At 38.5% G+C, this 22,349-nt stretch overlaps 1 protein-coding gene and 1 non-coding gene across 3 annotated transcripts in view; one reads left to right on the top strand and one right to left on the bottom strand.

Annotated features, from left to right (window-relative positions):
• HOMER1 (homer scaffold protein 1) overlaps nucleotides 1-22,349 on the top strand; it is a 165,248-nt gene that overhangs the window by 14,589 nt on the left and 128,310 nt on the right.
• On the bottom strand, nucleotides 11,148-11,249 carry LOC114679060 (U6 spliceosomal RNA). Its single transcript, XR_003730749.2, has one exon. It is a non-coding gene; the product is annotated as a U6 spliceosomal RNA (small nuclear RNA).

The following is a 22,349-nucleotide window of genomic DNA, read 5'->3' as shown; positions in this document are numbered from 1 at the left end:
ATTTTTCTAATACATTTATTTAAAAAAATCAGTTGTAAAACATTATTGTAAGTATACTGCTGCAGTTCAAATCCATGTTTAAGGGTCAACTGTATTTTGAATACATTTAAGTACTTCTCGTAAATGATTTGTTATTACATGTTTTTGGTATAGAGTTTTCAAAGTTGATATTAACATGTAAATGCCATCAGTCGGCCTTGTTAACTGCCTTTGTAGTTATTGGGCACATGAGCCTCTGGAATACTTATGCATCTATTTACATAATACATAGGCAGGCTCTAGTTTTCTAAAGAATTCAGACCGGAAAAAGAAAGCTTGAGATGCTATCTTGAAACATTTTTCCTGGGGCTTAAACGTGGAGACCTTGCTGGGGACGGTGGCTCACTCTTGTAATCCCAGCACTTTGGAAGGCCGAGGTGGGCATATCACAAGGTCAGTAGATCAAGACCATCCTGGCCAACGTGGTGAAACCCCATCTTTACTAAAAATACAAAAATTAGCTGGGCGTGGTGGTATGTGCCTGTAGTCCCAGCTACTTGGGAGACTGAGGCAGGAGAATTGCTTGAACTTGGGAAGTAGAGATTGCAATGAGCTGAGATCGCGCCACTTTGCACACCAGCCTGGCGACAGAGCGAGACTCTGTCTCAAAAAAAAACCAAACAAACAAAAATAACAAAGTGGAGACCTGCAAGTAGAAGGACCAATTGTAGCATATTGTACAATTTCTGAATCATCCCAAGGTAGTTGTAAGTTGTTGATTTTCTCACTTGTAAGAGAAGATTGGACCATATTGTATCCATATTTAAAATTTTTTTTTGGAATTATTTTTCCCAGAGCTTTCAAACTCTTATGCTGTCATTGGCTGACCAGAAAAATGTATGATAGTATGAGGTAGAAGACAGTAGCGACTGGTGGGGACTGTAGGAAAGTGAAGAGAAGAGATCCTGCCTAAAAACATGGATATCCAGTGTATTCTTAAAACCCTCTGGCCAAAGAAAGATATCTGAAGCCTGATCCCTTATTCAGCAAACATTTTTTGAGTTCCTACTAGCAACTGTGATACTCTAATGTAGGTCAGATACAGGCAGTTTGGAAATGCTTTAACTCTTTTTTTTTTTTTTTTTTTTTGAGACGGAGTTTCACACTTGTTGCCCAGGCTGGAGTACAATGGCACGATCTCAGCTCACTGTAACCTCTGCCTCCTGGGTTCAAGTGATTCTCCTGCCTAAGCCTCCCGAGCAGCTGGGATTACAGGCATGCGCCACCACACCAGGCTAATTTTGTATTTTTAGTAGAGACGGGGTTTCTCCATGCTGGTCAGGCCGGTCTGAAACTCCAGGCCTCAGGTGATCCGCCCTCCTCGGCCTCTCAAAGTGCTGGGATTACAGGGGTGAGCCACTGCACCTGGCCTGGAAATGCTTTAACTCTTGACTGAAGAAGGAAGACCAGAGCATCAGCATCTAGTGTGACAGTGGCAGAAATGCTTATTAGATCAGTGGTTCTCAATTTTGAACCTGCATGGGAATCACCTCGAGGCCTTGTTAAAAAGAAACACAGATTGCTGGACTTCTTTTACCCCCAGAGTTTTTGATTCAGTGGGTCTAGGAATGGGGTCCATGCATTTGCTCTTCTAACAGATTCCCAGGGCATGCTGATGCTGCTGGTCCAGGGAACTTCTTTGAGAGTGACTGCATTTGATAAATGCAGCTTACAAATCAAATGTGAGAAACTTTTGTCCATTCAAAAGCTTCAGTGACTCCTAAAGCATGCTTGCTTGCTTGCTGCCCCTTCCTTTTGAAGTTGCAAAAACTAAGTTTGAACTAAGGGGGAAGAACTTGAGTAAGCTGTCTTTTTTTTTTTTTTTTTTTGGAGACAGAGCCTTACTCTCTCCTGGGCTGCAGTGCACGATCTTGGCTCACTGCACCCTCCGTCTCCCGGGTTCAAATGATTCTCCTGTCTCAGCCTCCTGAGTAGCTGGGATTACAGATGCATACCCCCATACCTGGCTAATTTTTGTTTTTTTTTTTAAGTAGAGACTGGGTTTTGCTGTGTTGGCCAGGCTAGTCTCGAAATCCTGACCTCAGGTGATCCACCCACCTCAGCCTCCCAAAGTGCGGGGATTACAGGTGTGAGCCAGTGCACCCAGCCCTGTCTATTTTTTAATAAGCAAAAATATCCAAGACAACTTGAAACTGGTCTCTAATCTTTTTAAACCTGATTACTTGTAACAGTTATGCCCATTTCTTGGTCAGAGTTCCGCTTTTTGATATTTCTGAATGTATTGTTTTTTAAACTACCAGGTACTGCTTTGACTTCTGAAGTTTTCTGCTTTTGGAAGAAATCTTCTAAGTTATCTATTTTGTCTAGATATCCTTAAGTTTGTCCAGTGGTGTTGAAGCCTACGTGTTTCTTTCTTTCTCTTTTCTTTTCCTTTCCTTCCCTTTCCCTTTCCCTTCCTTTCTTTTCTTTTCTGAGACAAAGTCTCACTCTGTTACCCAGGTTAGAGTGCAGTGGTGTGATCTTGGTTCACTGCAGCCTCCTGGATTCAAGCAATTCTCCTGCCTCAGCCTCGCAAGTAGTTGGGACTACAGGTGCATGCCACCACAACTGGCTAATTGTTGTATTTTTTAGTAGAGATGGGGTTTCACCATTTTGGCCAGACTGGTCTCGAACTTCTGGCCTCAAGTGATCCACCCACCTCCGCCTCCCAAAGAGCTGGAATTACAGGCATGAGCCACTGTGCCTGGCCTGAAATTTTTCTATTCCCTAAATTGTCTTTCTTTTGTGTTCCTTTTTGTTGGTTTAGTTTCTTATTTCATTTTGGAAACTATTCTGGAATATCTGGTGAGCCTCAGCTGTGTATGATACTAAAAAGGTGATTAAAAGCTTTTTGTGAATCAGTGAGGCCTGTCACTGGTTGGACTTCAACTTAGATATTTAGGTGGTGAACTGGCCTAAATTTTTTGGTTGGTTCCCAAGTTTGGGGAGGTCTGTTGTCTAAGATTTTAAGTTTTTCTATGACACTTTTCATTTTCTTTAGAGGAGAATCTTCCAGTGTAGAGTTCTAATCTTAACATTCTGAGAGCAAGGTAAGTATATTCTTCTGTTATATACCTCCGAGGCTTATCATCTGCTGTAATCTGAAAGTCAGAATGGGAAGATTTTTGCGGGGACAAGGTTCTGTTTGCAGCCTTTCTCCTGGTGCTCCTATTTTAGGCCCCACTCCTGTCTTCTGCTATTGGAAAAGGTAGTTGATTGACTGTGGGAAGGGGTGGGAGTCTCATTTCTCTGTTATTTAAACCTTCAGTCAATTCCTCCATTTCAGTCACATACTTCACACCTCCTCTGCAGTCCCTTTGCTTCTAAATTCTAGCCAGCAGGTTGTTCACTTAGTTCCCTCTTTGCAGGCACTTTTATTATAGTTTCCTTGGTTTTGTCAAACCAGGCACCATTCCTTCTATTTTCCATCTTTAATACATTTTGAAAACTGTATTAAAGTTACTTAAGAACTGCTGCTGCTTTTTACAGTCTTTGGTGTTATAGGTTTATACCTTGTTTTTCCCCCCTTCACTTTCATTTTAGTGGAATTTTGGAAAAGGAAGATAAATGAATATAATTAATTTGCCATGTTTGACCAGAATCACTGAGCCCTTAGGTTTTGAATTTCTATAAGGCATCTTTCAGAACAGTGTCGGAATGTGTTGACACTGTTGACAGTTAATTGATTGGAATTTGGTGGATGATAAAGTGTTGGCTTTCTAAAAATCTCTCCCTGTAACCAACACCTGAAAATCCAATGCATGATGTAAGCATATCTTAAAATTAAAAACTTAAAATTGATTAACCCAAACCTAAGGAAAAGAGAGCACTGACTCAGCTGTGTCAGGTAACTAAGGTATTGCTACAGTTTGTCTCCTAACACTGTGCCTCATGAGCACTTGTAAAAAACAGTAAGCACTTAATTTATGTCGTGAGTCATGCCAGGCACTGGCAGTACAAAGATGAGTAGATAGCCATGTAAACAAGAAATTACAGTACTGTGATTTAAGTGCTGTAATAAAGATGTATGTTGTGTTTGGTAGCACAGAGAAAGAAGTGCCCACCTCTACCTTGGAAGGTCAGAAAGCTTCACATAGCCAGTCATGAACAAATAAGAGTTGGGGAAGGGGAAGATGTATGAGTGGTTGTTAGGGTATTTTAGGCGGAGAGGTGGCATGGGTAAAGCTTCAGAGGTGAATTACGCTAATTGGAAAGTTAAGGTAGTTAAGGGAGATGTGACTAGAAGGATAGAGGCCAGATCATGACTATGTCATGTTAAGAGGATTGTACTCTTCCTCTAGATTAATGTAATGGTCTTCAAAAATTTTATTATTTATTTATTTATTTATTTTTGTGAGACAGAGTCCACTCTGTCACCCAGGCTGGAGTGCAGTGGTGCAATCTCGGCTCACTGCAAGCTCCGCCTCCCGGGTTGACGCCATTCTTCTGCCTGTAGCTGGGACTACAGGCGCCCGACACCACGCCCGGCTAATTTTTTGTATTTTTAGTAGAGACAGGGTTTCACCATGTCAGCCAGGATGGTCTCGATCTGCTGACCTCGTGATCCACCTGCTTCGGCCTCCCAAAGTGCTGGGTTTACAGGCATGAGCCACCGCGCCCGGCTATCTTCAAATATTTTTGATGCAGTACCCATATCAAAGATTTTGAACATCTTCCTTCATATGTGTATATTTATAAAATTACATGTACTCTCTGTATTAATATATAAATATACATATTTAATGTGTATATAATAAAACATATAAAAATAGAAATGATGGAGAATAGTAACTTCTTCCTGCAAACAGCTTTAGAAGCTGTTAAGTAATGGTGAGCAATAGAACAATTTTAAGTTGGTAGTTATTACCATGCTTGCATTTTAGATCAACTACTCAGGCTGCAATATGGAGGAATTTTTGGACTTGGAGAAGGCAGGGGTGTGTGTGTGTGTGTGTGTGTGTGTGTGTGTGTGTGTGTGAGAGAGAGAGAGAGAGAGAGAGAGAGAGACAGAGAGAGAGAAAGAAAGAAATGCTTGGGTGTCTCAGCGACACTTTTTTTTTTTGAGACTGAGTTTCACTCTTGTTGCCCAGGTTGGAGTGCAACGGCGCAATCTCGGCTCACTGCAACTTCTGCCTCCTGGGTTCAAGCGATTCTTCCGCCTCAGCCTCCGGAGTAGCTGGGATTACGGGCACCCGCCACCATGCCTGGCTAATTTTTGTATTTTTCAGTAGGGACAGAGTTTCACCATGTTAGTCAGGCTGGTCTGGAACTCCTGACCTCAAGTGTTCCACCCGCCTTGGCCTCCCAAAGTGTTGGGATTACAGGTGTGAGCCACCGCACCCAGCTGAGACACTCAATTGCAAGATAGGTTAATTGCAGCAATTTAGTCAAAAATAATGGCTTGAATTAAAACCGAGTAGAACAGGGCTTGAATTCAAGAGATTTAAGTAGTAATGTCTATAGGAGTTGACAGTGATCTAGATAGATATTTTGAGGTAAAAGAGATTGCCTTGGTCAGCCACTAGTTGATAAAGGGAACCAAGAGTAGAGAAACAAGTTTGTAGCAAGGTGAGATGACAAATTGAAGGAACCTTGAGATATTTGTGGTCAACCACGTGGGAATGCTTTATAATTGGATATTGTTGGTCTAGTATTCAGGAAAAGAGAACTGGGCTGGGGATAGAGTTTTGGGAGTCAGAATATATAATTTTTGGTTGGAGCTGTGAATGTGGATGAGCTCATGCAGGGTGTTTATATAGTAGATCAGGCATCTCTGGGAATAGTCATTTAAGGGGCAGCTGAGAAAGCCATCAGGTGAAAATAGTGTCAAAAGAGCCAAGAAAGGGAGTGAGTTTCAAGAAATGAGTAGTAGCCAGGATCAAATGTAGCAGAAACATCAAATGAGGCAAGAAATAATTAGATTGGGTACGTTATGGTCCTTTAACAATCTTACCTTGAATTTGAGAAGTCTAGGGTGGAAATCAAATTACCATGAATTGAAGGTGTTGAAGGATGAGGAGCAGACACTAGAAATGTGTCTGCTTCTCCTTTAAGACCAAGCATCTTTGAAATAGTAGCTTCAGCAAGCTCTAGGGTTCAGGAAATTCTTTTGGTTTTGCTTACAGAATGGGATTAAGCATTATTTTTAGGATCTGGCAAAGGAGTCCATGGCAAGGTGTATTTAAAATATTAGAGTAGAAAGGGATAATTATTGAGAAAGAGATGGGCGAGAATGCAATATGGAGCACAGGTGGAGGAGTTAACCTTCAGTAGGAGGAATATTGTCCTCCTAGACTGAAGGAAACGATATGACTAGTTTGTAGGTTAAAACAGGAGACTGAGGGAATTCCTTAGCTGATGGCCTCTGTTTGTTCTGTTCATTCATTCATTTAACAAACATTGATTACCTGTTATGTGTCAGGCAGTGTTCTAAGTTTACGAGAGCTGTGAACAAAGAGCCTTGCCTTCATGGAGCTTCATTCCAGTGAATGATAAAAGGCAGGGCCATCTGCGAAGTGTGGGGATGTAAAGGTTGTCAGAGCCTTGGGAATAGAGGGAAGAGTGGGAGACAGTGCTGGGTAACTTAAAGGTCCCAGCTGAGATTAGAAGCCACACATTCTGGTGTTCTTAAAGCCGTCTAAATCCAGTTATTATTGTACCTGAAGAGCACAGTAGAGTTAGAAGGGTTAGCAGAGTGTGTTAAAAGAGTTTTCATTTTCAAGCCAGGTGCGGTGGCTCACGCCTGTAATCCCAGCACTTTGGGAGGCTGAGACAGGCGATCACCTGAGGTCAAGGGGTTCGAGACCAGCCTGGCCAACATGGCGAAACTCCATCTCTGCTAATAATACAAAATTAGCCTGGTGTGCTGGCGCGTGCCTGTAATTCCAGCTACTTGGGAGACTGAGGCACCAGAATTGCTTCAGCCTGGGAGACGGAGGTTGCAGTGAGCCAAGATCGTGCCACTGCACTCCAGCCTGGGCAACAGAGTGAGACTCTGTCTTTAAAAAAAAAAAAAAAATTCATTTTCTTCATTTTGCTGAAAATAAAGCAAGAAGTGGGTATATCCCATTTTTGTAGTGTTCTATTCTGTTATTTTAATATATGTATCACTTTTTTCCCCTTAGCGGCCCTTTTCCTTCTATAGAGAACATCTCTTATCTTAGAAAACCAACCTAATAATTATTAAGTTTTCCAAAATGTCACCAATTTTTTAAACATTCGATGTCTTTTCTGTGGAAAACATCCTGAAGCCAAGTCGTATGGAAAGTCTTAGAAGTCTTTTGAGGGCTGGGACTGCATTTAATATTTATATTCTCATTTTCTACTACTGCTCAGTACACATACCACATACAAAGCACTTGCGCTCGTGTGAACCAAAGTGCATAGGGATTCTTTAATAAGGTGGGGTTTTTTTTCCTTCTTTCATACCTAGGAAAGTCACAGAAGTTGATTGGTGTAAGCACTTAAACATTGTTCTGATTCTTACTGAGAATTCAGTATATTATTATTTTGGAAACAGTTTCAGAAGTTATCTTATCTTCCTTATTCTTGATAAATATTTTTAGTCTTTCTAGACAGGGTATACTTTTCAGTCAAAGTAGTTTCACCCAAAGTAACTGTACCCCTGTACTAATTCTATTACAGCCTCAATAGTGGATTTTTTTTTTTATATGGGGACTTTCATGATAGAATGCGTTTAACTAAATCAAGCAATATTTGTTAAATGGCAGAAGTGGTTAAAAGACAGACGCCTCAACATGAAATGAAGTTTACTTTATGCATTGTTATATAACTTCATTATCAAGCTCTAAATTGATTGGACTGGATCCTTTAGAAGACTTTTTAAACTTTGGGATAGGGATTTAGGCCACAAAAGCTGTGACTATGGTAAAGTGTAGCATGATACAGCACAGGCAGAACTTAGCAATCAAGTGAGGTCTCTAGAGCCAGGTAGTGGCTACATTTAAATTAGTGATCCTCTTATTAGCTCCATAATCTTGGGCAAGGTACTTAAGTTTTGTGTGTCTCAGTTTCCTCATCTGTAAAATGGGGATACAATTATGAAGATGAAGTGATTAAAATAAACAAGTTTGCTTAATAAGTTTGTTAAAAGTGTTTGTTGCACATAGTAACTTCTCAATAACTCATAGCTATTGTTAACTATGGGTTTCTGGTTTTTTGCTACATTTTACTTTATTTCGTATATAAGGAAAACAACCAGTTGACTAAGCAGTTCCAGAACTGCTGTGATAGTAGTCATTAGTTAACAAGAAAATGAGATGGAAGGAAAACTTTTCATTTATTCCCCAAACATATATTGCCAGTATCACAGTAACTCATGACAGCACATGCGACACAGGCTGATTTTCAACATAAAGAGAGCCCAAGCAAGAAGGGTGAGTATTCAGTTACATTTCTAGTACTCAACTGAATTTTAATTTTTAACTCCTTTTTTTTTTTTTAAGACAAAGTCTCGCTCTGTCATCCAGGCTGGAGTGTAGTGGCACAGTCTCGGCTTACTGCACCTTCAACCTCCGGGACTTTAGTGATCCTCTGCCTCCTACTTCCCCTCTTGCCTCGCCACCAAGTAGCTGGGACTACAGGCACACCCTACTGTGCCCGGCTATTTTTTGTAGAGATGGTACATTTTGTCATGTTGCTCAGGCTGGTCTTGAACTCCTGAACTCAAGTGATCCACCCACCTCAGCTTCCCAGAGTGCTGGAATTACAGACGTGAGCCACTGGCACCTGACCTGTAATTCTTTAACTTCTAAATAAAGAACATGAAAAGCTTGCTTTTTTTTTTTTTTTTTTTTTTTTTAAAGCTTTGGTACTACTGAAGGCCAAAAATAATTTTATGGAATATATCTGTTCCCTTCCAATCAAAATCCACTTAAAAGTTTTTGTTTTCCCTTTCTTCTCCTGTATTGTATTTCCAAGTATCTATTTATCTATTTATTTACTTATCTAATTTAGAGACAGGGTGTTGCTCTGTCACTCAGCCTGCAGCCTCAACTTCTGGGCTCAAGGGATTCTTCTGCCTCAGCCTTCCAAGTAGCTGGTTCTACAGGCTTGTGCCAGCATGCCTGGCTAATTTTTTTTTTAATTGTTTTTGTGGGTTTTTTTGGTAGAGATGAGGTCTTGCAATATTGGCCAGGCTGGAATCGAACTCCTGGCCTCAAGCGATCCCTCCACCTTGGCTTTCCAAAGTACTGGGATTACAGACATGAGCCACTGTGCTCAACCAGTTCATCTATTTAACGTTCTGACTTCATGGATTCTTTTGAAATATTATGCTGATTTTAGGGGCTGCGATAGAGCCATCAAAATATTAATTCTCAGTAAGCAATTTGAGTTTTAAATGTTATTTATGATGAGTAATCACTAATTCTACTGTTATAAATTTTATAAGATATGCTTAAGTAATATTGTTTTTATGAAAACTCCTTTGTATAGGTAAGTCATCTTACTGGTTAGAGTACAGAAAAGTATTTAAATATCTGATTTGGTCTTATTTATTAAACCTGTTTACCACTTATGGGAAACTTCAAGGTCAGATATTGTCAGTTTCTTCAGACTGGGGTTTAATATATGAAAAGTTAATTAAAAAAATAAATAAAACAAGCTCATAATACCTAAAAATATGTTTCTAAATTCTTATGGTAGCATTAGTTTAGACTATAAGTGTCATGAGGGCAGGGATTGCCTTGTCTATAAATTCATTTAACAAATGTCTACTGAGTAATTACTGTGTGCCTAAATGTTGGAAGTATGACAGCAGTGGACATAATAGGAAATCCCTGCCCTTGTAAGATAGCATTTTCATGTAAGTTATATTTGCAGTGATTGACATCACCATGACCTTTAGCTGCCTCAGGCTGAGTACAGGCATGCAACCTAGACCTCTTACCTAGCCAGTTTCTGCTAGAGGTTACAAGTCAAGTTGTGCCAGGGGACTTCATATGTCTCCTCTGTGAGTCAGTCTTTATAGATCTTGGGAATCTCTGGAGGATTCTAAGCATCAGAGTGAAATTTCAGTTCACCTAAAAAATGTAGCATCTATGCAATAAATGTACTAATTTGACACCAGAGGGACTGTTTTTCTCTTTTAGTAATTTTTAATGTTGTAGTCTAAGTTGAACAGAAGAGAGAATTGTAATAGTATATTAACATTTTAAAGTAGATTTTTCATGTAGATGAAGGAAATAACCTTAGAGATAATAAATTCTGCCCTTTAAAACTTTTTTAATGTTTTATTTTTGTTTTCAAGTACAGAATGGCCTCTTGTAAATTGGTGCCTGTGTTATTTATTTTTATTTTTATTTATTTATTTTTGACATGGAGTCTTGCTCTGTCGCTCAGGCTGGAGTACAGTGGTGCAATCTCCGCTCACTGCAACCTCCACCTCCCAGGTTCAAGCAATTCTCCTGCCTCAGCCTCCCAAGTAACTGGGATTACAGGTGCGATGCCTGTGTTATTTTTAAAAGAGGCAACTGAGGACTTTGCCCAAAGTCCCATTGCTAGCTGGTGGTAGAGCCTAGCTTCTGTTGCTTGGCCGTGTATTCTTTCCTTTATAAAAAGAAATGTCCACCACTTAGTACAGTAATCCATTGGTACAGTGTCAAACTAAAAATTGGCTGTTTTATGAGTTTCTTTTTTTCTTTTTTTTTAAATTTATTTATTTATTTTTTTTATACTTTAAGTTCTAGGGTACATGTGCACAACGTGCAGGTTTGTTACATATGTATACATGTGCCATGTTGGTGTGCTGCACCCATTAACTCGTCATTTACATTAGGTATATCTCCTAATGCTATCCCTCCCTTCCCTCCTCCCCACAATAGGATCCGGTGTGTGATGTTCCCCTTCCTGTGTCCAAGTGATCTCATTGTTCAGTTCCCACCTATGAGTTAGAACATGTGGTATTTGGTTTTCTGTTCTTGCGATAGTTTGCTGAGAATGATGGTTTCCAGCTGCATCCATGTCCCTACAAAGGACACAAACTCATCTTTTTTTATGGCTGCATAGTATTCCATGGTGTATATGTGCCACATTTTCTTAATCCAGTCTGTCACTGATGGACATTTGTGTTGATTCCAAGTCTTTGCAAAAATATGCTTCACGAATTTGCGTGTCATCCTTGCACAGGGGCCATGCTAATCTTCTTTGTATCGTTCCAGTTTTAGTATATGTGCTGCCGAAGTGAGCACATGAGTTTGTTTCTTCAACGTATTTTGAAATCTCTGTCTCTCCTGAATCCTCATAGTGCTTTATATTACCTCCCCATGGCATTTATTACTTTCCACTCATATTGTAATCATCTTCTATTAACAAGATTTTTTTTAGATGAACTGTCTTTGAGAATGGAGTCTGTGTACGTTTCTTCTTTGTGTATTCCTCACAGCTCTTAACAGAATGCCTGGCATTCACTAGGTACTCACATTATTAAACATGTACTCATAGAGATTATATTTTGGGTTTGGTAACAATGTGAAACCACAGGAATCTATTTAGTCTACAACATTTTAAGAGGCTGTTTGGCTTACCATCAGATCTAAGTTTGAATTCTGGCTCCATCCTCTTCTTGGCTGTGTGATCTTGAATAGGTCACTTAACATCATTTTCCTCATCTGTAAAATGAGAATATGTGCCCCATCTAGCTTTAAGATTTAGGTAAAATGTATACAAAGGGTCTAGCCTGATGTACTAATAGCTACTCAGTGAATGGTAACTATTATTGTTACATTTGAAATTTATTTTCTATTTATTATAAATGCATTTTAAAATAATATTAAATAGCTCTATTACCTATGTGAAGGATGTGCAGTAAGAAAAAGGTCCATGGTGAAAAACTGACAACATTTTGGTATGGTCAGTAGATTGCCCACTGGGCTTTTTAGCTTACCAGTTGCTTATTTACGATATTTGATTTGGGACTCTTAGGAACTGGTTTACCATACTAAAACTCCAAGAGGCTGATGTATAAACTAGAATGGCAGTTTATTAATAAGTCATTAAAAATGTATTCTCACATAGGAAAACAAATGCCACAGTGAATCCAGATTGTAATCAGAAGCTTGCTTGAGGAATAAGGATAGTGGGTTGGGTATCTAGTACTACATTAATCTCCTGCATCAGTCGTGACCTGCCACTTGGCTATGTCAGGGCCCCTTCTCTTCTAGAGAGTGCTAAAGGCACTGCCTAATCACCTCTCATAAATCCCATCCTGACTTACATAGTTGTCTGCTTTCAGATTGCATGTTCTTAAAGCAGACAGCAAAACACTGGAGGAGGTTTTATACTTACTCATTAGCCTATCTTTCCTGCTGGAGTTTTACAGCCTCACCTTAGTTGGATTTTGGGATCTTAAACAGACTTCTAAAAATGTTTTAAATTTAAACTTTGTATTAAGTGTACAGAAAGTTTTAAGTATACAAAAACCTAAGGAGGATTATATAATTAACCCCTATGCATTCATCACCTGGCTTCAACAGTTATTAACATGTGGCTCATATTTTATCTGTACTGCCTGCACCTCTCTAGATTATTTTAAAGTAAATTCTAGGCATCATATAATTTTACCTGTAAATATATGACTGTGTATTACTAAGAAATAAGGACTAAAAAAACACATCTTCAGTACCATTATCATACCAGAAAAATCACTTAATAATTCCTTGATATCTAATAAGTGATCGCAGTTCCCCAGTTGCCTCATCAATGTCTTTTTTACTATTGGATTATTCAAATCAGCTTTCAAACATGGTCCACACATTATATTTGGTTGGTGTGTTTGTGGATTTCTTTTAGTCTATAACAGCCTCCTTCCCCTCCTTTTCTTGCTGTTTATTTACCCAATTTGTCCTGTGGAATTTTTCACAATCTTTATTTGGCAGACTCGTGGTATCCTTTAAAATGTTCCTCTGTTCTGTTTCTGGTAAACTTGTTGCTAGATCTGGGCATGCTGAGATTCAGGTTTTAATTTTTTTCCTCCCAAGCATATGTTATGGGTGGTGTGGTATGCTTCTTGTCTGTTATGTTACACAGGGAGGCACACAACAATGTCTGTCTTGCCATTTCTCTTTTTGTATGTTCAGATTGATCATGAAGTTCAGTGTTACTAGCTTCATCCAGCCATTATGAAATTCTTTCCTCCCCTCCCCTCCCTTTCCCTCCCTTCCCTTCCCTGTATGCAGCCAGAATGATCTTTTAAATATAAAATGGATTACATACTACCTACCTTGCTTACAACTCAATAGTGTTCCACTGCTTGTAAACTGACACCTAAACTTCCTACCATAGTCTATAGGAATCTGCATAACCTGGGGTTTATCTGGCTTTCTAAACCTGATTTTATGCCATTCTGTCCTTTGAGAGGCAATGTGGCATTACTGTTAATAGCTTGGGCTCTTGTACTAGACTGGGGTTGGGGTGTGATCTTGGGTAAGTCACTAAACTGCTCGGTCCCTCTATTTTTTCATATCAAAAATTGATGTTCTAATAGTATCTACCAGTAGGATTGTGATGATTAAATAACGCATATCAGTATCAACACTGTGATGATTAAATAATGAATATCAATCACCTACAACAATGCCTGTATAACATAACAAATACCAAATGTTAGCTGTTGTGGTTGCTGCTGGTGTTGATGCTGTTGTTTTTTATGTCTGTGTTCAGCCACACTGGTACTTTTCAATTTCTGGACCTGCTAAGCTCTTGCCAGCCTCAAGATCTTTGCACATCGTTCTCATTGTCTCTTGCAACATGACAAACCATCCCAACATTTAGTGGCTTAAAACAACAATCATTTAGCTTACAAATTTGCAAGTTTGGCAGAACTTGTGAGAGGTAGCTCATCTCTGTTCCATATGGCATTGGCTGGGGGTGGCTTAACTGAGGGCTATGGGGTTTACTTTTCAACGGATTACTCATATGGTTGGCAAGATAGTCTTCACTCTTGGCCAGGAAGTCAACTAGGGTGGAGATCTTGATTCCTCTTGATTCCTTTCTGCAAGCTGCTTGTCCTTACAGCATGGTAGCTGAGTTTTCAGAGTGAGTATCCTAAGAGGAGGCAGAAGCTGAATGGCCTAATACAATGTAGACTCAAGAAGTACACAGTGTTACTTTTGCCTCATTATTTTGGTTCAGGCAGTCACAAAGGCCCACTCAGGCTTAAGGGGAGAGAGCACATAGACTCTACCTCTTGATAGGGAAATAACAAGGTTTTCTAAAAGAGGGACAGGAGATACTGTTGCAGCCATCTTTGGGGAATGTACTTTGCCATACACATGCTGTTACCTGAACCTGAAACACTATTATCTGTCAGATTCCCACTCTTTAGCAAACTAACCAACTTCAATTAGGTCCCTCTTTTTTCCATTGCCTTTGTTTGCTCTCTTTCTCATCATAGCTCTTCATTTTCCTTGGTAACACTTACCACAGTATGTAATTTTTTAAAGTCCATGGGTGTTAAGACCTGTTATGTACTAAGTACCTAGCATTGGACCTGTTGAAATGTTAAAATGTGTTGCTACTTACAAATCTAAACATCATGAATCACATTTGCACTAAGGAAAGCGTGTTCCAAACTTTGTGGAAAAAAATGGAACAAATACACAGAAACACCAGGAGTCAGTTCTTTAACTCGTTAAATTTCATGCCTTACTCCTTAGCTTAGGGTGAGGATGCGATGAAGAAAAACATAAAAATGTTGGGGTGGGAGGAGAACTCAGTTGGAATAGCTGAATTTTTACTTACCCTCCCCATACTTTAAAAACCCAAACCTGCATATCTGTTTTCTATTCCTCTATCACCCTGTTCATGGCAAGAAGCTTCTAGCTGGTCCTTAAAATATTTTTGTTGAGAAGAAAGCATGATAACTAAGAAATATTTAGTACTCTCAGGGAATAGCCAAATATATTTATTTTACTCAGGGAAAGCAAAACACACCTTCACTCAGTAATAGTGTTTTTTGTTTGTTTTTGTTTTTTTTTTTTTACTTTTGGCACACTTCTAACAAGATTGGTTATCAGGTTTCTCAGCCCCCAGGAGACTGGGCAGGGAAAAGAGAATAGACTTTCGGAAGTGAGGTATAGATAATAGCAAGGAGAACAGCTGTTGATGGCCTCAGACAGGAAATAGTTTTTCATAACCTTGAGCAATGATGACATTGTAGCCTGGGAATCATAGTAATGTGGGGTAGAAGGTCCCATACATTTTAAAAGAATTTCATTCACTTAACAGATATGGTATGCAGTCTTGCTGGTTGTTGGAGACAAAAGGTGAACAAAATGCACATGCCCCTGCCTTCGTGGAGATTTCATTCTGGGGATGGGGCAGACCTTATGATTAATGTTTGCGAGGTATATCTTTTTCCATCCTCTTTTAACTTATAGGTGTCTTTATATTTAAAATGGTTTTTAAGGTGATCTTCAAAATGGTTTTCTTATAAGCGTCATATAGTTGGTTGTTGTTTTATATACAATCTGACAATTTCTGCCTTTTATTTTTTATTTTTTAAATTTAATTTTATTTTCTAAGAGACAGGGTCTTGCAGTGTTGCCTAGGCTGGACTTCAAATTCCTGAGCTCACCTCAACCTCCCAGGTAGCTGGGACTATAGGCAAATGCCATGGTACCTAGCTAATCTCTGCCTTTTAATTGTGGGTGTTTAGATCATGTACATTTAATATGATTATTGATATGATTGGGTTTAAGTTTACCATCTTATATATGTTCTGTTTGTTCCGTCTGTTCTTTATTCCTCTCCTTCTTTTCTCTTGCGTTACTTTAGATTGAGTATTTTTTATGATTTATTTCATCTCTTTTGTTAGCTTACTAACTATACCTCTTCTTTTTAAATGATTCTTTAGGGTTTATAGTATACATCTTTAACTTATCACAGTCTACCTTTAAGTGATTCATTTTACTACTTCATATATAATAAGAACCTTACAATAATATAGTTTTTTCCCCCTGCCTTTGTTATTGTTATATATTTAATTCTAATGTTATAAATCCCACTTTTTTTTTTTTTTTTTTTTTTTTTGAGACTGTTGCCCAGGCTGGAGTGCAGTGGCATGATCTTGGCTCATTGCAACCTCTGCGTCCCAGGTTCAAGCGACTCTCCTGCCTCAGCCTCCTGAGTAACTGGGATTACATGCACCCACCACCACACCCGGCTAATTTTGTATTTTTAGTAGAGATGAGGTTTTACCATGTTGGCCAGTTGGGTCTTGAACTCCTGACCTCAGGTGATCCACCCATCTCGGCCTCCCAGAGTGTGCTGGGATTACAGGCGTGAGCCACTGTGCCCAGCCGCTTTTTTTTTTTTTTTTTTTTTTTTTTTTTTTTTTACCACTTTTGGTGCTCTTCATTCCTTTGAGTAGATCCAGATATCTATATGGAATCATTTTCTTCTTCCTAAAACTTTTCTTTAACATTTTCTCATAGTCAGGTCCACTAATAATGAATTATTTCAGCTTTTGTATGTCTGAGAAAATCTTGCCACTCTCCTGTTTTTACGAGCTTTTTTTTTTTTTTTTTTTAAGGTAAAATTCACATAACATAAACCATTAACCATTTAAAAGTGCAATTCAGTGGCATTTAGTGCATTCACAGTGTTATGTAACCATCACCTCTATGTAGTTCTAAGACATTTTCATTACCCTAAATTGACTTGGGTAAATTCTGAAAGATGAAAGATGTTTTTTGCTGGGTAGAATTGTTAGGTTGACAAGTTTTTTTTCTTTCTATACTTTATACATATTCTGTCTTCTGGTTTACATTGTTTCCAATGAGAAGTCAACTGCCATTCTTATCTTCATTTGTATGTAATGTGCTCCATACCCCAAGACTGCTTAAGGTTTCATCATTGGCTTTTAAGTGTTTAATTATGATGTCCCTTTGCCCTTGGCATAGTTTTCTTAATTTTTTTTGTGCTTGTGGTTTGTTGAGCTTCTCGGGTCCATGGCTTTATAGTAGTATCAGATTTGGACATTTTTTCAAGCAAAATTCTTAAAATAATTTATTTTGGAAACAGGTCTTGACCTGTTGTCCAGGCTGGAGTGCAGTGGCATGATCACGGCTCACTGCAGCCTCAACCTCCTGGGCTCAAGCATTTCTTCCACCTCAGCCTCTTGAGTAGCCAGGACTACAGGTGTGAGCTACCATTCCCAGCTACTTTTTGTTTTTGTAATATTTTTTAGAGACAGGGTCTTGCCATGTTGCCCAGATGGTCTTGAACTCCTGGCCTCAAGATTCTCCCACCTCAGCCTCCAAAAGTTCTGGGATTACGGGTATGAGCTACCGCACCTGGCCCAATTATTTATAATCCTTCCCACTTTTGAGGACTTCAGTTGCATGCATGTTAGGCTGCTTGAAGTTATCCCACAGTAATCAATCACATTGGTACTATATATTTTTTTCAGTGTTTTTTTTTTTTGTGCTTCATTTTGGATAGTTTTGATTTCTGTCTCATCAAATTAGTTTCCTTTTGTTTTTTTTTTCTGTAATGCCTTATCTGCTTTTTATTTCATCCAGACATATTTTCATCTCTAGAAAATTGATTTGGGGCTTTTTAATACATTCAAGTGTAACTGCTTATGTCTTTGTCTATCTTATTGAACATGTAGACTGTAGTTTTAATAACTATCTTAATGTTCTTGTCTACCTGTTCTATCATCTGTGTCATTTCTAGGTGTGTTTCTGTTGTTGAATTTCCTACTCATTATGGGTTGTGTTTTACTTATCCACTGAATGTTAGATATTTAGGATTATATCTTATTTGGTGCTATTTTTGTATTCGATTCTTTTTTATTTTTTTGAGACAGGGTCTCACTCTTGTTGCCCAGGCTGGAGTGCAGTGGTGCAGCCATGGCTCACTGCAGCCTCAACTTTCTGGACTTACGTGGTCCTCCTACCTCAGCCTCCCAAGTAGCTGGGACTACATGTACACACCACCATGCCCAGCTAATTTTTTGTATTTTTAGTAGAAGTGGGGTTTCACCATTTTGCCCAGGCTTGTCTTGAATTCCTGGGCTCAAGTGATCTGCCCGCGTTGGCCTCCCAAAATGCTGGGATTACAGGTATGAGCCACCATGCCCAGACTTGTATTCTTTTAAATATTCTTGAGCTTTGTTCTGAGACTCAGTGAAGTTGATTGGAAACAGTATGATCTTTTCAAAGCTTACTTTTAAGCTGTGTTGTGTGGGACCAGAGCAGCCTTTTACTGTACAGCTAATTTTAGCTCACTACTGAGGAGATGCCTTTATGGAAACTTTACCCAGTGTCCCATGTCCTCTCCCTTCTGGCTGAATGAACATGAACTGTTCCTTGTTTTATGTGATTCCTGGGGATTGTTCTACTTGCTCTTCCTAGTGGCTCTTCTCTGGACTTAGACTGTCTTGTGAAAGGTATGTACTGATCACTACTTAGCTGAAAACATGAGAGGAATCCTCTATAGATTTCGAGTGCTTTTTCTGTGCAGCTCACCTCTGTTCAGCTCCCTCCTCTTTAATACTCTGTCCTGCAAATTCTAGCTGCCTTACCTCTCCAAATTTTCAACTTTGTCTTAAACTCAGGGCTCTGTTATGGTTCCCTTCCCTATGCTGTGGCCTGGAGGTCTCTCCAGTGAGTAAGCGAGAATATTTGTAGAGCAAGGTTGTTTCCTGCCTCTCAGAGATCACGGTGCCATGCTATTTATTGTGCAGTGTCTGAAAACTTGTTTTGTATATTTTGTCTAGTGTTTTAGTTATTTAAGGTGGAAGGATAGATCTGGTACTCCCATAAATGTCTGGGGGTAGACTCTTAAAATATCACAGATAAAAATAAAGTTGTAATTGTGACACGTGTCATGAGGAGAGATAACTGGTGCTATGAGAGTGTTTATTTGGAGACTCTGAAAGTGCTGCCCAGTAATCATCCCATACCTAAATGATGAAAGAAAAAGCAATTAAGATGGAAAGTATGAATTGTAAATGTGTTTTAGATAGATCTGTATCATAAATGATTAGTAATCACTTATATAGACTATTGCTTTATGTGGGGCAAATAAAGCATTGTGATGGTTGAAAAGTATTTTTGTACTCCTGTTTCTTTGCATCATTCTTTCATGACACATCACACATTGCAAGTTGATTATTTAGTAGTCTGCCTCCTCTCCCCACTAGACCATTGATTTGACAAGGCTAGGAACTATCTGGTTTACTTGCCATTGTGTCTAACACAAGGCACAAGAGTAGACAGTCAATAAATAAATGTTGAAGGAATGAATAAGGTAATGAGACCATGTTTCATACTTGAGGGTTTTCAGTTATGAAAAGTTTGTTTGCATGAGCAAAGTTAAAATTCTCAGTTTTTAGAAGGGCCTGGCCTAATCAAAGAAATAAAATATTTTCTAACATTTACGTAGAGGTATAATAACTTACATGGGCATATGGCTGTCTTGGAGTGAGAAAATAGAATGTATTTTGCCAGCATGACAGTAACAGATTTATAATTTGTGAGATTTTGAGTTGGTCATTGAGTTATTCAGAAGTAAAGAAGAAATTTAAGTTTAGTTCCTATTACCAGATACCATACTTTTCTTTGGCAGTAGTGAAAAGTTATGGGCTTTGGAATTAGTCTTGGATTTTAATCCCAGAAATAGCAATGCTAGCTGTGACCGTTGACTAGTTATTTAAACTGCCCCCTCCTCCAAGTCTTGTTATTACTTTTTAAATCTACTTTTATATCTTAGAGTTGTTTGAAATGTAAATGAGACTATATATATAAGGTGTTTACGTGTAATAGGAATTCAACAAAATGTTTTTCTCCACCTTTTCCCCTACTTTTGAGGTGTTTTATTTTTGTAACAGTACTGCTGCTGCTTCTGTTGTTGTTTTATTCTTCTTTAATTTTTCTTTGTTTCTGATTCTCTCATTGAATTTCATTATTTTTTCATTCTTTTTACTTCTGAAACAGTGCTATTTCTAAATGACATGTTGGTTTGCTATTTAGTGAAATGAGAATAATAGACTTACTACTCAACTACGCTTGTTACTTTTGAGCAATTGCTATAACTTGTCCCATGACAGTAATTTGTTATTCTTGAGCTTTAATTTTCATCAGATTACACTGTAGTCGAAGATACCCAGTTGGCAAACATACTGCCTAAAATTGCTTTAATAAATATAAAGTTCCTCTTATTAAGATTTTATGCCGGTTTTCAGTCATTCTGTGACTATTAAACATTCTTAATAAAAAACACATACAATAGAATTTAGAATAATTCTAGGTGGCAGAGAGCTGATAGATTTTAACTGGATGATGGTTTGTATCATTATTATTGTATTAGTTTTCTATATCTACTATAAGAAATTACACAAACTTGGTGGCTTAAAACAACACACATTCATTCTCGTATGGTTCTAGAGGTCAGAAGTATGAAAGCAGTTTAACTGGGCTGAAATCAAAGTGTCAGAAGCCCACACTCCTTCAGGAGGCTGTAGGGGACAATGGTTCCCTTGACTTTGTTAGCTTCTAGAACTGCATTCCTGGTTCATGGCGTCTCCCTTCATCTTCAAAGCCAGCACAGGGAATCTTCAAATCTGTATCTTCCTTCATCATATCACCTTCTGTAGCTAAGTGTCCCTCTGCATCCCTCTTGTGAAGATAGTTATGATTACATTTAGGGCCCACGTGGCTAATTCAGGGTAATCACCCATCTCAAGATCCTTAACTTAATCACATCTGCAAAATCCCTTTTGCCAAATAAGGCAACATTCACAGCTTCTAGGTCTAGGTTTCTTTGGGGGCCATTATTCAGCCTTCTACACTCATTTGAAGGGGCTATCCATAAATTCAATTTTTCAAATGTTAGAGTGTTTTTTATGCAGTCCTACATTTAAAAGTCTGTCAGTTTATTTAAGTCTTCTGTTGATCTTCCCTCTTCTGTTTCCAGTTTCACCCAGTGAAGTATGTTTTTCCTCCTGTGCCTGTGTCACAAATATTTAATTGTGATGATTCAGAAGAAAAAACCTACCTTATTGCATCATTTTCTAAGAAATAATAAGTACTTTCTAGAATAGGCCATATTAAAATTTATTTTTACAGAATCCAGCTTTTTTTTTTTTTTTTGTCAGAGTCTCGCTCTGTCACCCAGGCTGGAGTGCAGTGGCATAATCTCAGCTCACTGCAACCTCTGCCTCCTGGGTTCAAGTGATTCTCTGGCCTCAGCCTCCTAAGTAAGTAGGATTACAGGCACCCACCATCATACCCAGCTAGTTTTTGTATTTTTAGTAGATACAGAATTTCACCATGTTGGTCAGGCTGGTCTTGAACTCCTGACCTCAGGTGATCTGCCTGCCTTAGCCTCCCAAAGTGCTAGGATTACAGGCATGAGCCATTGTGCCTGGCCTATGGTTGATTTTTGACAGATTGGAATTATTTTTAATGACATCTGAAGGCAACTTAAGATCATTGCACAGAGTGTGAGTTAAAAATGATCCAGGTTGTTTGACAAACACTTTAGTATTTTATTTATTTATTTATTTATTTATTTTGTATTTAAGTAGAGACGAGGTTTCACCATGTTGCCCAGGCTGGTCTCGAACTCCTGAGCTCAGGCAATCTGCCTGCCTCGACCTCCCAAAGTGCTAGGATTACAGGCATGAACCACTGTGCCCAGCCTAGTATTTTATATCTCTAACTAAATTCTAAAGCTTTCTTTTGAACCATCCAGCAAAATTTTCATTGGCCAATTTAAGTTTTGGCATGTTACAGACCCCTTTATCCTTCTATAATCTGAACACCATGCGTAAAGGTATTATTTCTTATAAAGAGTTTCTGAAATGAGAGTAGAATAAGTGTTTCAATGCATGTAAGATTTGTTGGAGTTCTACAGCAAAGGCATATGGAAATCAGTACAGAACGGTAATAGAAAGAACTCTGATTTTGGAAACGGAAGATGTAGTTTCTAATCCTGACTCTTTAAATGCCTCATTGTAAGTATAAAAATGGTCTTGTTAAAATGCCATTTCTGCTTCCCAAGATTAATTATGAATACAATTAATAGTCCATGCAAAACTGAAAATAATAACTTATTGTACCAATGCAGTCATTTTTAGAATTTTGTTATTCAGTCTGTGGCATATCTTTAGGTATGCCTTCATCATCTTCTATCTACTGACATTTCTTACCAAGGAAGGAGAAAATAAAACCAGGATAAAGACTGATTAAAAAAAAAAAACAAAAAAACTTGTGAAGCATGCTTACAATTCCTGGCTAAACTTAGATTTAGAATTTATCATGGACCTGTTTTCTATCTCC

Source organism: Macaca mulatta, chromosome 6, assembly GCF_049350105.2.
Source record: "Macaca mulatta isolate MMU2019108-1 chromosome 6, T2T-MMU8v2.0, whole genome shotgun sequence".
Lineage (NCBI taxonomy): Eukaryota > Metazoa > Chordata > Mammalia > Primates > Cercopithecidae > Macaca > Macaca mulatta.
The sequence above is the reverse complement of the archived record's forward strand: the minus strand, read 5'-3'. Positions and strand labels throughout refer to the sequence as shown.